General features: G+C 48.9%; 2 pseudogenes; one reads left to right on the plus strand and one right to left on the minus strand.

Annotated features, from left to right (window-relative positions):
- The first annotated feature begins 1550 nt into the window (after nucleotides 1-1550).
- On the plus strand, nucleotides 1551-9512 carry LOC115331201 (annotated as a pseudogene).
- Nucleotides 9513-11100: 1588 nt separating this feature from the next.
- LOC120837545 lies at nucleotides 11101-14341 on the minus strand (annotated as a pseudogene).
- Nucleotides 14342-14781: the final 440 nt, after the last annotated feature.

Consider the following 14781-nt stretch of genomic DNA (forward strand, 5'->3'; position numbering starts at 1 on the left):
TATTTTCTGACTAGCATACCACCATAGAAACACTGAACCACTTTGAAAGAATTAACACAGATGTTGCGCCAAACATTCTTACTTGAGCACAGCAATGGCAAGTTCTCGAAAGATAAAAAAAATTGTTTCTGACTAAAGCAGCCGTCACTCGCGCGCTCCCCGTTGGTTCCGCCGACCCCTCCGCTGCCCCCGGCACACCCGGCTCCTCGTGGTTCGACATTTTGGTTTGAAGAAGGCGCGTATCGCACATCCCGCATAATATTGGAACAAGTTTCTCTCCAATTAATTCTTAAATGTATTGCAAAAGGGTACAAAAAAGCGGTTTGTTTTAACAACGCCCAAAAGGTTTTGATTGTTTTTCAATACTTTTACCTGTACTAGAACAGATGCGACGGCCAGCGACGCACAGGATTGGTTGCCGTTCCTTCGCTAAACGCAGGAACTGCTCCCCGCGTCGTAGTAAATCTTACCCCGTATCCCGCGCGTAGGGACGCCTCAGGGAATGCGTAGCTACTTCCGCTCGTCGGTGGTTGGCTCCGGACGTCGCTGAAACGGGTGACGGGTGTCAAGTTTGTGATGACGTAGCGGCGTCAAAGTGGGCAGAGCCGCCACGTGAGTGTTGCTAGGATACGCTCCTCCTTTGCATTACGTCACTTCCATGTACCTTTTCTCAAATGTCCAACCTAGCGTTCCAGGATCGCTAGGTTGGACATTGCGGAGTTTTACACGAGCAGGTCCGCAACACAACGCTGCTTCGACCGGAGTTATAACTTCAGCGTCGAGTCAAGGCCTGTTTAAACAGGATACTACAAAACTCACGACTCCGGCAAATCGTGCTGCGCTCCGCTTCCGGCTGTCGGGGGGAAATTTCCCTCCGTCAAAGCTCCCGGGGGGACACTTCCCCCCGTCAAATCTCCCCCTCGCTTCCTCCACGGCGGCCTTGCTCTGCTCGTCACGTGGGTCCGGAGAGCCACTCACACGCTGTGTTGGCTGTCGGTCAATCGCTCAAGGCCTCCGCTCACAATACGGAACCGCATCGGACGCCATCACGACGAAAGTGAATCCTGAACAAAGAAAGCAGATCCGAGGCGGGCGAAACGCACCCTTCGACGCAGGAATGTCCCAAATCCACATGAAGCCGGACCTCCTTGGCCTTCGAGCCGAGGCGACGGCGGTACGCGAGGGCGTTGGCGAGGTGAGACAGACGCAGGTGGCGTGTGACGTCAATCTGACGAGGAGAGCAGTCGTGATCGTAAAAAGTTTCACGACTCCTGCAAACATTTTCACTTCTCCGACAAATCGTAAAAATAGAAGCGTCCGCTTCAATTTTCACGATTTGTCGGAGTCGTGCGTTTTGTAGTGTCCTGTTTGGACACCCCTTCATACGTGGTGCCATCGACGCTGACGACAAACAGCTCTAAGCGAAGGTAACACTTTTTTCTTTGCCTTTACGACTGTTTTTCGGCCGCTGTGTAACTGCATTAACGCTGAAACGTAGGCTAATTGGTACAGCTTCATTGGTTACCAGCCTTACGAGCAGGTAGCGTAGAATGAAGTGGGCGGGTAGCCCCATGCCTCGCCGGCTTCTTTCTCGGTCCCGTGTTCGTAGCTTTACTGTTCTAGCTTCTTTGCGCGCGTCGTAAAAGAATTTAGAAGACCATGCGCAGCAGATCGACAGATGCAAACCCTGTGAGCCGTACTCGAGCGTCCTCACAAGCGCGGCGGTTTAATTCCCGACGTGTTTACGCCGTGGGGATTTAAAGTGAGCACGCGTGATGGACAGTCAAACACAACGGGAGCAGCTGCTCCTCGCAGCGAAACTATGATGTTTGGAAAAAGCCGCATGCTGAATTCTCCCGTGCTGCATGCGCTAGCGTTGAAGCGGGACGCTTTCCTAATGTTGTAGTGCGGGTACACAAGCAACCATTTAATGCATACATATGCATTAGAACCATCAAGAACCGCTCTATTCAAGATGGGGAAAAGGAAAGGGGGTAGGGGAAGGGAAGATGATTAATGAGGCCTGAAGGTGAAATTTAGGGGGCGCCAGCATTAAAAATCACTTTCCGATTAAAAACAGGATGTTGCGATTAGCCTTTTTTCAACATTTAATGCTATACCCGGTCGCCTCATTCATAGCATTTCTGAGCTACTAAACATCTCCAGTCACTACTAAACTTGAAAAGTTGAACTTGCATATACATGTATGTTCATGTGTAGTGCCTCAGGTAGCAAATGGCATTCTAAACACTTCTTTGCAGCAATGGACTTGTGTTCATCAAGGCGCAGTGCTATCGTAGCAAAAAGAAAACAATGTCACCCTACACAGTTCTTGCAGCCGTCAACCGGAACGGGCAAGTCGTAGACGGGAACTGTGGGTGCCCTGCTGGGAGGGTTGCGTGCAACCATTTGGTTGGCATGCTCTGCACAGTTGCTCTTCTGCAATCGAAAGGATACTCAGAAGCACCTCGCATATGTCTTGCACCGACTTGCCACAACAATGGAGGGTGCCCCGTTGCAGTGCCATCAAGGGGAGCTCCATCCAAGCCATCGATTGGAGGAGCGTTCGAGAAGATGGCCTGAACCTTCCGAAGCTGGCAAGACCAACAGAGCGCAGGCTGCACCCACGCACCGGACACTAAACAAGCGGCTGCAAAGGAGCAGCTTTGCAGGAAGACCCTGGCAAGAGATGGGAGCAATGCGTTCGCCCGGGCACTTCTGCTCACACCAGGGCAACCATGCAAAGAGACGAAGTACGGCTTGGCCCCGGCATCATCTCCTATCAGCTCCCAGCAGGCACTGCTGCCTCATGGCTTTAGTGTACAGCTTTCAGGCATCACACCAGTGTCTGTTAGCTACTCACAGCTGGTGCCTGTTCTTGACATCTTCAGGGACGTCGATACATGGCAGCAGTCAGCAGCCCACCAAAGAGACAGCAAAATTCTTCAGGTACGCCATTGTATTTTTTTTTTGCAGACAGTGCAAAGAGGTGCGGGCATCCACAGGGGAATGCAAAAAGTGGCAGTTGCCCCTCTCCCCCTAGCCTGGAACTTGTGGGATGGAAGAGGTCTGGTTGAGCTTTTGAAGTGAACATGCGAAATGTAATTGCACATTATTTTTGTCTAGAATGGCATTAGGAACTGTAACTGCCTCATTCTTCACTTAATTAACCAATTTCCAAATGCTAAGTCTATATTTTCTCTCCTCCTGGCTGCTCAAAATAAAAGTTTGCCCCCCCCCCCCTCCCTCTCTGGAAGGAATCCTTGTACAGTCATGCCGAGAGGCATTGAGCCAAGTTGATTTTACACGAGCACTTATGTGCGCGAAACAGCATCCAAAACCGTGTGCCTGCTGCATTCTATTATTTATCATCATGTTATACAGGCACGGCATGTGAATTTCAAGTGTATATTTCATGCCCTTGCCACAATTGAAGAAAGTCCATAATCATGTGTTCAGTTATGCCTATCTTACATGAAGCTATCGCCTTATCTTATATAGTTCCATTTAAATTTAGCACAAGTGTGCTAGCTTGTGTTGTTTGTCCTCTCTTTACATTTCGCAGATAGTGGGAACAACCCGGCAGACGTCCTTGGCCATCGAGCGCGACACACGGCAGCAGTCGCGTAGTGCGACATGGTTGAAGGAGCGAAGCTGCAGGTTGACCTCCTCCAACTTCGGCGTTCTCCTTTCAAGGGAGGAGTGGGCTGTGAAGGGCCTAGAGGCAATAGCAGCCAGCAGGGATCTCTCAATGGTGCCTGCTATAAGGTATGTCAGCTGGGTCAAATCTCACGTTTCAAACAAAACGCGTTCTGCAGAATTATAGCATACATAATCGGGAAAAGAGTTGCACATAGCCGTGTCAATTATAGCTAGGAGAGGGAGAGGGCCTATAGAGCTGCCTCATGAATCCCTCCCTTCGTCGAAATGTCGACCTTGCATATGCAGTTTGATGGACTTTCTTCTCTTTTTTTTTTTTTTGCTCGTTAGTGAACTTGAGGCCCGTTCACACACTTGCGTCCAACTCCAACCGGCTGAGACAAGACCGGTTTTTAAGCATCTAACGATGGCTTATGACCAGCTCCGCAGCAGTGCATTTGGTCGTAAGCCGTCACAAGAGGCTTAAAAACCAGTCTTGTCTCGGTCAGTCGGAGTCGGGCACAATTGTGTGAACTAGCATACCAGAACATTCAGCCACAGTTTAAGCGGAATCTAGCATTAATAAGCATTACGCAGCACGTCATGCTTGTTGATATTAGCAAACAGAAACTAGGCTTTTTCAACAATGCCACTGACTATATTGCACTTCCTAATATAATCTGTGTATCTTCTAAGACAACTAATAAAAGGAAAAGCAAATTTTGAGTTTTAGAGCTCAGCTCTTATGTGCCCGTTTCCGTGTATAGCGGCATCGCCATTTTCGTAACCACCCCGTTAAATTTAGCGGAAAATTGAGTTGGTGTTGAGGTTTCGTGACATCAATTTTCCTATTAAATCTAGCAAAGAAACTGAATTTGTTCATGGGTGACGTGGCACGAAGTCATGTGACGTCATTTTCCCCACTAAATTTAGTGGGGAGAGTGAATTGGTGTTGAGGTCACATGGCGTCAATTTCCCAGCTAAATTTGGTGGGGAAACTGTGGGAGGAGGGGAGGGTACAGAGGAGGATCAGGGGCGTACCATACCTCCTCCTCCTGAAGAGCTGCGCTCTAATTTCGCATTACTGAAATGTGTAAACGTCCATTTTTTTTTGTCCCTTTTTCTTTAGGACATTTGATGCCGTGGCTTTGCAGCTCTGCATAACACTTGGGCTCATTATGATGCTAGGCTAGTTGCACATGCAGGCTCAATTATAGGTGCCAAGAGTATGTCACCTGTTCGTATTTGGAATGGGAGCGTTGTGGAATTGCTGTTTCTAATTTGTGTGCAGGTACGGGATCGTCAACGAGCCCATAGCTACAAAGCGCTATGAAGAAGTCCTTCGGACCATGGGTCATGACGTGACCGTTGTTGACTGTGGCCTGCTAGTGAACCCCGCTGTGATGATGTGACTCAATGTGGAAAAGAAGAAGTGCAAGTCAACCCATGGATCGGCCCAGAGGGAGAAAGGAAGATGACGAAGAAGGGAAGTTTTGGGAGTGCGTGCAGAGCGCGTGAAAGGAGACGGGCCGAAGGGAACGTGCAGAGAGAGCGGAACGACACCATCGGCCAGGGCAATCGGCGGCCTCCTACTGTATGACCAGCAGCCTGTTCCAGCGAGGGCAGCGAATAGAGACCTACGCTGCCCCCGGCTTCCTGCAGCGCGAGCGCTTGGTGCGGTAACTCTGGGGCCGCCGACGGAAGCCAACCGCTCCCGCTCCTGACTTCCAGCCACAACCGTGGGCCGACAACGACAGCACAAGACACACTGCTGCACAGGGACTCAAAGACATGGTGACTGATGCGTTTTCCTTTCTTTCATTTCTTTCACTAAGTTTTCTTTTTTTTTTGTATAAGCATATGAACTCTTTGATTTTTTTTGTAAATACAAGTTTTTATGAAAAACGAAGGACATTGTATCTTGTCAATTATAAACCCCAAAGAACCTCGCAACAATTAACTGGCGTCCGCGACAGGACAAGATACTCTGTTCCTTCGTTTTTCTACGTAACAATAATTAATCAGAATGGAGGTTAAAGAGTTAATGTCTTTGGGCGCTGAGTTGGGACTGGCAGGAGTGGAGTTGAGGTCTTGGGTGGTCGAGGAGCAAGGACGCCAACGAGAAGAGAGTTTTGCTGAGAGGGAAGCACAGCGCCTCAAGGCAGAAAGTGAGCAACGCATTATCGAACTAAAGATTCGTCTTGCAGAGGCTAGCGCAACCGAGATAGGACGAGCAGATGGCAGTGAACGGTCACGTCGCGCATCTATATCGCTATCTCCTAGTCCTCACAAGCTTATGCCTCCCTTCGATGACAAAAGGGACGATCTCGACTCGTATTTGAGGAGATTTGAGCGTGTAGCTCAGGGGCAAGATTGGCCGCAAGAGAAGTGGGCGACTGCTGTAAGCATGTGCCTTGTTGGCCCAGCTCTGGAAGTCATAGGTAGGATGTCACCTGAAGACTCTCTGAATTATGATAAGGTGAAGAGGGCATTGCTCCAGCGGTTTCGGTACACGGCAGAAGGGTACCGCGAGAAATTTAGAGAGAGCAAGCCGTTGGACGGAGAGACAGGGAGCCAGTTTGCTGCAAGACTAGAAGGGTTCTTCGACCGGTGGACCAGTATAAACGCATGCCCAAAAACGTATGAGGGGATTCGTGACCAGATGATCGGGGAGCAATTCCTTCGGAATTGCCATCCTAGGCTGGCTGTCTTCTTAAAGGAAAGAAGCTGCAAGACCATATCGGCGCTGGTTGAAATGACGGACCACTTCCTGGAGGCGCGGGGCCAGCCTAATCTGGCCAACTTCAGGAAGGAGGCCAAGGAAGCCTTAGATTCCCGGAAGGAAGATGTGCAAGGCAGCAAACGCGCTCCAAAGATAAAATGTTTCTTGTGTGGTAAGTTGGGCCACAAGGCAGCAGATTGCCGATCAAAGCCAGAAACATGCGTATTCTGTCAAGTGTGTCAGAGGTCAGGCCACGAGTCCAGATCATGTCCGCAAGGAAAGAACGGAAAGACAGAAGTTTCATGTTTCGTAGAACCCGATGATGATCCTGTTGGTAAGACGGACGCGTTCTCACGGGGAAGGAAGAAAATCTCAAGAAACGCCTTCAGAACGCCCGCCATGAATATGACTGAAAAGGCGAGACCAATTCTGTCGGAAGTTATGCCAATCACAGATGGGATTTTGAACGGCAAAGCAGTAAAGGTGTTGAGGGACACCGGGAGTAACACCGTGATAGTGCGCCGGGAACTGGTCGCATCTGAATATTTTACTGGCAAAGTCAGTCCCGTATTTTTAGTGGACGGTACGTGTCTGATGTTGCACGAGGCAAACATTCGCCTTGTGCCGCCGTTCCTAACGGGACAGGTAACTGTCAAGTGTATGGACCATCCTCTGTATGACGTCATTGTGGGGAATATTCATAGAGCGAAAGACTCGACCGAACAAACCCTGAAAAAGGTGTCTGACGCGGAAGATGAAATCGTCGCTGCCGTCGACGGTAGTATGCCGAGTAGGCTAAACCAACTTAGTAACGGCGGGAGTGCCAGGGAACGGGGGGACCTGCGGCTCTCGCAGTGGAGTGACACCGACGCTAAAGAGCGCTTGAAAAGTAGGCCAACCACTCACGAGCAGTACCTAGAGAAGGAAAAGCTGCTGCAGCGGGTCTTCGACATGAAGAAGCCGGTGTACCCCAATCCCCGCAGAGTGCTCTACCCGAGACCGCGCCTCCAAAAGAGGAACCCTGAGGTTCAAATAGTGCTTTCGCCACTGGGCACGGCCAATAACTACCCCGTACAGGAGATATTTCCTCACGACAGCGTCCCGACAGAGGTCATCGAGGGCTACAGCCTGGCAGGAGCCGACCTTTCCGTCTCGTCCATAGGGGACACCATGGTGCACGTAAACGAAAGGGCCAAGAGGAAGTGTCAGGATGGACGGCAGAAGTTCCTTGAAAGGCAAGTGGACCGGGAACAAATGATCAAGGAAGAAGATCTGCAGCTTGAGGAGCGAAGGCTCAAGCTCGACGAAGAGCGGCTGGCCTTTGAGAGGACCAAGTTTGAAGCAGAGGTGGCGGTCAAGGTCAGAAGGCTAGACATGAAGGTGAAGGAGCGCCGGATACGCGACGGCACATACAAGATGCACCTGGAGCTCATGAAGAAGATGTTCGACGAACTGGTCCGGAAGGCACTGTGATCGCGAACTGCCAGGAAATTCTTCGTCGCGTATGAAGTGCTTTGGTACGATGGTGGGCATTATCACCGAGCGTTAGAAGAAGCGTAGTGGATTCAAATGATTCTTCGTTACGATTCATTCATTACGATTGAGGGGAGCGCAAAGTAGAATGAACTGTAATAATTTATCGTTAGAATTTGCTTTAGTAATATACCTCGGGTTATGCATATTTGGGAGCGTATTTGCAAGGCAATTTGAGAACATGTGGAGGCGTTAAAGCAGCTTTTTGAGAGAATGCGACAAGCCGGTATTACAGTAAACCCATGAAGTGCGAAGTCGGTATGAGGACAATAACATTCCTGGGTCATGGTCTGGGTAATAGAGAAGGTTCGTGTGCGTTTGTATGGAACGCATTTTGTTGTTCAGACGACCCACCATCCTTTGCAATATCGAAACAAGGCGAAACAACTTAACAGCCGAGTGTTATGCTGGGGTCTGATGCCTCAAGAGTGCTCGTTTCGCGTGAAGTACATTTTAAAGAAGAAAGAATGTGGGTGCGGGTTATCTCATTAGGCTGCAATGAACTTGCACACATCATCATGGTCTTGGTTTTTTTTTGTGTATGTAATTTCTTTTGGTACTTAAAAAAAAAACTTAAATCCTTGTGATGATGTGACTCAATGTGGAAAAGAAGAAGTGCAAGTTAACCCATGGATCGGCCCAGAGGGAGAAAGGAAGATGACGAAGAAGGGAAGTTTTGGGAGTGCGTGCAGAGCGCGTGAATGGAGACGGGCCGAAGGGAACGTGCAGAGAGAGCGGAACGACACCATCGGCCAGGGCAATCGGCGGCCTCCTACTGTCTGACCAGCAGCCTGTTCCAGCGAGGGCAGCGAATAGAGACCTACGCTGCCCCCGGCTTCCTACAGCGCGAGCGCTTGGTGCGGTAACTCTGGGGCCGCCGACGGAAGCCAACCGCTCCCGCTCCTGACTTCCAGCTACAACCGTGGGCCGACAACGACAGCACAAGACACACTGCTGCACGGGGACTCAAAGACATGGTGACTGATGCGTTTTCCTTTCTTTCATTTCTTTAACTAAGTTTTCTTTTTTTTTTTTTTTTTGTATAAGCATATGAACTCTGATTTTTTTTGTAAATACAAGTTTTTATGAAAAACGAAGGACATTGTATCTTGTCAATTATTAACCCCAAAGAACCTCGCAACACCTGCCTTCCTTGGCTGCCTTGGCTTGGCTGGGTGCATCGCCAGACAGGCTTGTATTTGACCGAGCAGAAGGATCCTACGGAGTGCTTGACATTAAGTGCCCTTATTTCCTCCGTGAAAAGAAGGGACACGAGCTTGCTGGCATCCCATTCTGCAGCGTGGTGACTGAGAACGACCCAAGGCTAAACAGAGATAACTATTATTATGCACAAATAATAGGCCGAATTGGGGTGTCTGGACTGAGCTGGGGAGACTTCGCTGTGTGTGGAACGGACTTTATTTTGATTGAGCGAATTCGACTTAACCAGACTGAACGGGAAGGGATGAAAGACCAGCTGAACTATTTTTATCTTAACACCTTGCTGCCATTCCTTGAAAGTTCTGGCAACACTGCTATATATTGTTTAAGAGGAAGCTTTGTGTGGCTGGCATTTTCTCTTTACCTAGTATGCGACGTAGAAGGTTTAAGTTTTTGAGAGATTGCAATTGTTGGGTATTCGTTAAAAAGAAACTGAAACGGTTCTGAATTTTAGGAAAAACACTCAACTCATCTTCATTTCACCTCTTGGATCACAAATATCCAGATTATTCTTTTTTTTTAATTTGGTGCACGGAGGCAGCAGAAATTAATTTTGAAGGTACCGCTGAAGCCTCTCCTTCCTCGGGCGTGACGCCATATTAGGAGTTTTCGGAATGTCTGCTCTCGCGCATCCTCAGCGCCTTTCAAAGCTATGCACGCGCACTCTTGCTGTTTTCAAAAAGGTCAGAAAGAGATGTCACGACCAGAGCCTTTTATACTGGGAGAGTTCGGCGGTTCTTTGATCCAGCCGCCAGTCTGGCAGCACTGATCAAACAGTCTGGCAACTGTGCGCATCCGCCATGATGTGCCTTGCCGTCTAGCTTGATTGCACCTTTGCATTTAATTGCATTATAATTATAACCTTAAATTGCAAGCTTCACCCTTGTTTGGTGTAAGGCTGGTGGCGGCTGATAAAACCCGTCTGCCCTACTGACACGAGCCGGCAGTCGGCTCGCTAGAGTCCATGGAGCGAGAGACGACGATGAAAATGATCGTTCTGCGCTGCGCTCTGCCAGACGTTAGATGAAAAAGAAATGGGGGGCTGCAGTGCCGTTGGGTGCTCGAACAACGCGAAAAAGGGGTTCAGGATGTACCGGTTCCCACAAGGAAAAGAAAACCGCACAAGGCACAAGATCTGCGAAACCAAACCAAGAAGGGCTGACTGGAAGCCGAGTTCTCGATAGTGCGAGGTAAGTTTATGATTAACGTCTGATTAACGTATCAAAATGCTTGATTTTTCGACTTTCTCCTTACGCCAACAAAAGCGCGAACGGCAAAACCTACACGCGTATACATCGCATGTCAATGGGGACCCACTCGCCGGGAGGCACATCATGGCGGAAGCGGCGCCCGCTGATTCCGCTAGACCTAGCGGGCCGTAAGCCCCTCCCACCCGCCGAACTCTCCCAGTATAAAAGGCTCTGGTCACGACTGGAGTCAGTGTGAGGGAAAATACCTGGCAAGCTTGCAATTGCACGCGCTGCCCACACGAGCGACACACGCTCGGCCCAAAGATCCTACCATGACGTCAAGACTGGTCGGAGGTTTTTCTTGTTTTCTCGCGTTTAGTTACATGTTCGGGGAAAACAAACGTGATATTCAGATTCACGGGATGAAGATAAGCCAGAATTTCTCCGACTCGTTTTTGTTTTCAAGCGTTTCAGCCTCCCTTTAAAGAAAATGGGGGTCCTAGCTCAAAATCCTAGAACGACCATTCACTAGATTTCTACTTTTTCCTTTAAATTTCATTTGACTCAACCCAGTGGTTAATGTGAAGTGTCGCGTTTCAGTGTATGTTCTATGCTGCAGCAGTTTGTCACAAAAAGCTTTTGTAAGATGTGAATGCGTAATTATATAGAACAAGGCATTTCAATAAACAGTGTGTTTATTCATATCCTTCTTTATTTGATGAAATAAGAACTGTCTCATGCCCAGCATTCCATCTACATACTTTGTAACATAAATGTACAGTGACACGCCTACAATTAACTTGCTTCAGACTCCTGAATTAAATGCGACTGAAAGTTGCTCAGGATGGCGCAGATCTCCCAGATCTGATTAGCCAAGGGGGCCAACGAAATGGGAATGGGGCGATCGAATATATAAAAACACTTAATTCGTTGAATACGTCTTTCCACGTGGATCCGAAGTGCTGCTATGTCCTGAGTTTCCTGGGTCTGCTCGGCAGTGAATTGGTCACATCGAAGAAAAGGCGGAATGTTCAGACCTACACCAATCTCTTCAACCAGGTCATCAATGCGGAAACTCTTGTCCGCCATTATTGAGTCTCCCACACAGAACTCTTGCTCCAGAAAGCCACTTCTTACAACACATTCCCTGTCTGAGGTGCTCCCTGTGAAAAGCTCGGAAACAAAAGTAATGAGGCCATTGGGAGACACACCAATTAGTGCTTTCAATGTGTGTGTCGACTTGTAATACGAGTACACGCTAGATTGTGTCACAAATGATGATGGCACTTCGCACCTTACTTCTGTTGCGTCGAGCAACACACGTGTCGATGGATATTTTCCCAAAAATGCCAGAGGCATTGCCTCGTCAATAGCTCGGCGAGACAGCCACAAGGGCAGCTCTGTCAACTGAAGGTACATAAAATCCACCCAAATGGAAAATATCCTAGAAACTGTGCTGACTGACACCGAGAACAAATGTCCAAGATGTTGGTGGAAGACACCCAGATGGATCTTTACGAGAACCATAAACAGCTGGTTTGACACGCTGACTTTTTGTGGCCGGCCCCTATAGTCTTCGTGCTGGTGGCTGCTGTGGTGTCGTATGATGTTTTTGCCACCTTCACCGGGGTCCAAAAACTCTAACAGGTCTACAAAGCTGCCGTAGTTTGGTAGGCCTGTATAGAATTAAATGTCCTTGTCAGAGTGCTGGAATTTCTCGATCCCAAACGGTGCATAATCCTCTTTTAATTTCTCCAGGCAACGCTGGGCAGAAACTAGCTCATCTCAAAGCATGTTGAGCTCCTGGCTCTTTGCTTTTAGCCTGTCGCAAAGATTTACTAACTTTTTCTGGGCACTAGTAAGCTCGCTACGAGCGAGGCTCAGCTCGGTGGCCTGCGCTGCTAGTTGCCGCTCACTGCTGTCTAGCTCTGCCCGCACCTTAGACTCGCTGTCCCTAGTTGCGGCAAGCTGGGCCTGCAGCTCGGAGATTATTTTTTCGCACTCGCAGTGGCCAGCAGAAGTGCACCGCTGAGGCAGATTCTCGTTTCCTACAAAAACTTATAGTGGGGGCTGATTCTCGTCGGGGGTGCTTGACAACTCCGGACATTCCTCTTCCATCTGAGGCTGGCTGTCGGCATCAGCTGGCGTATGTTGCCCTTTGCTTTTCTTTGACTTTTGGGCACTTGAATCACTTCGCTGGCGAGGCGGTTTCCTTGGGGGCTTGGTCTTTCGGAACGGGAAAACTGACGGCACGGCAGATTCCCGCAGAAGGCGATGGCCACTTGCAACATTTGTGAAGAAGTCTGTATGCACAAAATGAAATGAACAGACTTTGGTAGACTTCGAGACCTGGAAGAGTGGCCCCTCATCCCTCCTAATGGCAGCAATCCATTTTTTCTTCATTTCGGCATCGCCTGGAAACCTGTGGTATGAAACCTGAAAATAAAGAACTCTCATGATGTGTCTGCCAGTCATTTTTGGAGTCCGCAAAGTGTCTAGCCCACTAAACTCGCTTAAAAAAGATGCCCTCAAGGGAAACTTGATGCGGTGCTGTCCCAATATTGCATGGCAGCATAAAGCGACAGGGTGGTACTGTCTGTTTCAGTAAAATAAAGATGTTCAAACAACGCGGCTGCAAAACTTTGTTTTCTTTTATTGGCGTTTGGCACGTGTAGTTTGCTAAAGAGCAGAGCACGTTAGCAGGACTGATATGCGACTTCGACGCTCGTTTAGGCACGCCAACGGTCGTTAACGCGAAGTAAAGGTACAGTGCATGCCAAATCGTGAGGCTGGCCGAACGGCAGCGGATGCGTCGCGTGAAACCGACGCCTTCGTTTACCGCGGCGTCAAACGTATCTAACAGCAATGGTAACGAAAAAGCAAAGCAGTGTAATGTAGAGCCAATATATTAACCTCATTAAGCAAATACGTGCGAATTCGTGAGGCTAGCCAAAGGGCCGCAGTAGCGGACGGTCCGATATGTATATATACGTACCTTTCGTCCGGATTTGTCAACGTATCCATACTGTGTGCACACAGGAACACAGCAGTGCGTTGGATTCTTCACTTGTACTCATAAACTGTCCTCACAAGAACCGATGAAGCGCTTAAAGCGGTAGGGAAACGAAATTTCAGCGTTCATTTTTTAGCTTTAATGTGTTGCATGTTGCACCCTAACCTCAAGAACACCAGTCTTCCGTTGAAAAGCACAAGAAAACTCATTTTAAAGCTAAATAAACGATCTTTCAATGTGCACCTGGTGGATGCAGGCGGAGCCTATTAGGGAGGTAGTCTAGCAACGTTGCGGAATCTGCTACGTATTCGTGACGTAGCAGATTCCTTCGGAGCAGCGCCGCCTTTTGGAATTTCAACATTTTCCTTCTTAGCAAATCGCGCATTGTACCAAACGGTCCAAGAAGACGGAGAGGAAGGACTCCCCTCTTTCTCGGACCCTCGTTCGTGCAACCGGAAAAGCCATTCTCCCCCTAGAAGATTAGCCCGTCCCTCAAAACTCGAACAAAAGTTGCCTTCCCCACGCCGTTCAGCCCTAAGCTGACAGTTTTGTGGAAGCTACGTGCTCCTTGGGCCAGTCACACGCTCGTCACCTCACGGGTACTTCGAACGGCTCGGTTGTAACGCGCTGACGCTATCGACACCACCACAACGCTGACAACGCCACCAAGGGCAAAGCTCATAACCACGCCTGCCTTGCTACTCCACGAACGCGGGAAATCTTTTCTTTCTGTTTTTGTTTGCGCCGGACATCCCATGACGCATCGGGCTCTCCGCTCGCTTCTCTTCGAGCGCATGCTCGAGTGCACCGTTTAAAACGAAAAATATAGCCAATCGTTCAAAATACAAACGTGCGATTATCGTTTACGGCTATTATTCGTCATGCTTGACTCATTCCCGAACGAAATTTGATTATTTAAATTTTTGTTTCCGTACCCCTTTAACGCTCGGTCGCGTACAGCGAGGTAGTGGCCATCTTTCCTTTACCATGGCACGCAGCTGCTGACCACTTCGGCGTTACCATGGTTACCATGCCGAGACACACTGTTGCCGGGTTTTCCGCAAGGGGTCTATGGCGACTTCTGCGACACACAAAAGGCATTCTCGGCAAGAGGGGAGTTCCTCCTGCCCCTCTTTTCTCGCCGTGGCCGGAGGCGAGACAACCTCCGTCACTAGCTGTCAAGGTTCCTAGACGGGCATTACAAGCGAGGCGTTAGCGACATCCACCAGGTGCTCTTTTCTAATCGTTTAATTCGTTTTAGAATTCCTTTTCGTGACTTTTTTTAACAAAATATTGGTATGTTCGATGTGATGCTGCTCTTTTGAACACATATAGACCAGAAAATGAGCGCCGAAATTTCGTTGTATTATCTCTTTAAAGGGGCCCTGCAATGACTTTTTTACTGGTTTTTAATTTCCACCGAACCTGAGCGCACTGAACGTAGCAACTGAGTGAAACTTTTC

The sequence above is a fragment of the Ixodes scapularis genome, unplaced genomic scaffold (genome assembly GCF_016920785.2).
Source record: "Ixodes scapularis isolate PalLabHiFi unplaced genomic scaffold, ASM1692078v2 PGA_scaffold6__148_contigs__length_123643588, whole genome shotgun sequence".
In the NCBI taxonomy this organism is placed as follows: Eukaryota; Metazoa; Arthropoda; class Arachnida; order Ixodida; family Ixodidae; genus Ixodes; species Ixodes scapularis.